This window comes from Marmota flaviventris, chromosome 3 (genome assembly GCF_047511675.1).
Source record: "Marmota flaviventris isolate mMarFla1 chromosome 3, mMarFla1.hap1, whole genome shotgun sequence".
Lineage (NCBI taxonomy): Eukaryota > Metazoa > Chordata > Mammalia > Rodentia > Sciuridae > Marmota > Marmota flaviventris.
Window position 1 is genome coordinate 105,839,277 of NC_092500.1, and position 2,804 is coordinate 105,842,080.

A 2,804-nucleotide genomic window follows, 5' to 3' on the forward strand; every position below is an offset into this window, starting at 1 on the left:
TGCTAAGCAAGGGTTTCCACAATCAATAACAAGACTCCCCCGCATGCACACACCCGTCCCCTGGTCAAGCTGCTGTGCTCTGCATTAGCTGCTGCCTGCGTCTGCCCTGTTCATGGTCTCTGGGGTGCAACTCTCTGGGATGCATTTTGCAACATAAGCTGTTCTCTTGCTCTGTGAAGCAAAGCAAAGAATTAAAGACAAGCCTGAAATTAGAGCTACCACAGCACTGGGACTCAGAGAATCATAAAATCATAGAATTTTTAGTTGGAAGGGACCATCGAGATCTTTTCAACCTGCTGAATTTACATAATGGAGAAATGGGAGAGAAGGAGATGGAGAAAGGAGAGACTACAGAGAGCAGATTAGAGCTGAAATGGCCAACACTGGTAGTATTGCTGTTTTAGATTATGGGTGGGTGAACAGGGTGGAAAAAATAAAGGTTAACTTATGTCAAGATTTACTTAAAATTTTCTAACTAAACTCTCTGTGTCTTTGAATGGCTGAATATTTTTAGAACTAGAACCCAAGTCACCCCATTCCTTGCCCATCATATCCCATTCTCTTGTAAATAAAATGGGATGGCCAACTACTTTCATTCTTTAGATCTGGGTAGAAAAGAAATATATCTCTGAATATCATAGCATATCAAGTTCGGCTCATTTCTTTTTGTTTTTAAATAGGTCTGCTAACATAGAGAAAATGTCCTGAGGGGGTCTTCCTTCTGATGTCTGAAAAGATAGTTTGAAAAAAAAAAAACAACCTGAAAATCATTTTTTTTTCTTTTCCCTAAAACAAAGGGCTGAAGTCACTTTCAGGGAATGTGAATTGAAATGACAGTGACATTCGTTTTCCCCAAATTTTAACTCTTTCTTCTGACCAGGTTGTGAAGGGCCTGTTTTCTTGGAAAAGTCTCATTACCACCTGACCCTTGTGTTTTCTTTCGTTTCTAAATGATCAACAAGCTTCCAGAGGACTTAGGACATCAGGAATCATAGCCAGGCATTGAGACCTCAAATGGATTGCATCTGTGTGTATGTGCATTTTCCCTAGAAGGGCCACACTTTCTAGCACCGTCTCAAAATGAGTATGATATTCATAGTTGTAAACCAGGACCCCAGGTTGTTAGCTCTAGTCAGACCTTCCTGTCATAGTTAGCTAGGTCTGCCATACCAAAGTTCCATAGTTGAGCAGGGCCAAACGATAGAAATTCATTTCCATAGAGTTCTGGAAGCTGAAGTCCAAGATCAAGGTGAGCAGGGCTAGTATCTTTTGAACCTCTCTCCTTAGCTTGGAGATGCTGCCTTCTTCTTGTGACTTCCCATTGCCTTTCCTCTGTGCTTATCCTCTTTTTAATAAGGACATCAGTTATATAAGATCAGGACCTACTCTAATGACACATAATTTTAATAACTTCTTTGAAGTTAAGTACCCCTTCTGAGGTACCAGGAGTTAGGAATTAAGGACAAAGGCCCCTAACACTCTCTTCTTTCCTTTCTTATGTGAGTGAGAAATTGAGTTATAGAAGGATTTAAGAGTTGACCTTGACCATAGATGGCACTAGCTCGAACCCAAAGACTGTGCTCCCTACTACCCACGCTACCCTCAAAGCCCCTATTTTTAAGGAGTCCATAGTTTAATAAAGATAGACCAACACATAAAGGTTTAATCAACTGCCGTTCATTTTACCATGTATGTGTAATGCCGAGGAGGTGGGTAATGCTTCAAGAGCACTAGGATGACAGAGTGACACTTATGCCAGAAAAGGGCACATGTCCCAAGAGCTCCTAAAAGACCTAGCCAGTGCGTTTCCTGATCCACAGAGAGGCAGTATTTAGTGATGAAAAGAAAACTAACCAACTGAAATCAAAGTCCCTGACCAAAAACACCTGTGATGCCATTTTTTGGAGATGGGTTGTGCAAGGTGAGACAGGGAAGGAGTGCAGGAAGGGACGAGGGGCCTCCATCACCAGCAGAAGGTGGAGGGTGGGTTCCTCTCTCAGAGCTTGCTGACAGGTCCCTGATTCTGCAGCCTGATTTGAGGAACTTGTTCTCAGCTTTCGCTTTTCTAATGAGCTTTCAGCCTCACACTTGCTAACACCAACAAATGAGGCCAATTGCAGCTGGGCTGTGGATCACCTTTCAATAGTGGGCTGACAAGGAGAACAATGCATTTGTTTGCTGCTGTCGAGTCTTCTGGGAGGATCTGTCATCGCTGTGGTGAGTGTCAAAGGGGTTTCAGGCTTCCTGTGACTGTCAGAATCAAGGAGGGAGAAAGGCGAGTTCAAGCCTGCTGACACTGCTGGGTGCGACTCCCAGCCACCGTTTCCTCTCCAGGAATAAACTGTGTTCCAAGTTAAAGAGGCTTTTAATTATAACAATCGCACACTGCCAATTAGAGCATTTTGTTCTTTTTTCCTGAAGGATGGTTATCCTATACAACACGCTACATTCATGACTGCATGATGGAGCAGGATCTGCCCTCTCTATATGGAAATATACATTGACGCCTAAGTAGAGCAATTGTTCTCACCTCAATTGTTGATATTTTTCTGGGCTCAAGGTGGTTTTGTGCCTCTTGAAAGATTCATTCCAGCTGTTTGGAAGGCAGCAAGCAGAACAATGTGTTTGCTGCCAACCTCTGGTGAAGCTGCCCTTCTATTAGCTAGTGATCAGGTAGAAGGGTTGGGAGGGGTCTCAATTATTAGAAAATTTACCCCAAAGCACTGAGCATAACCTGCTGACATGAATAATCCCATGCTTTTCTCAAAGGACAGGAATTGGATAATGTATGCAAACCTGTACTG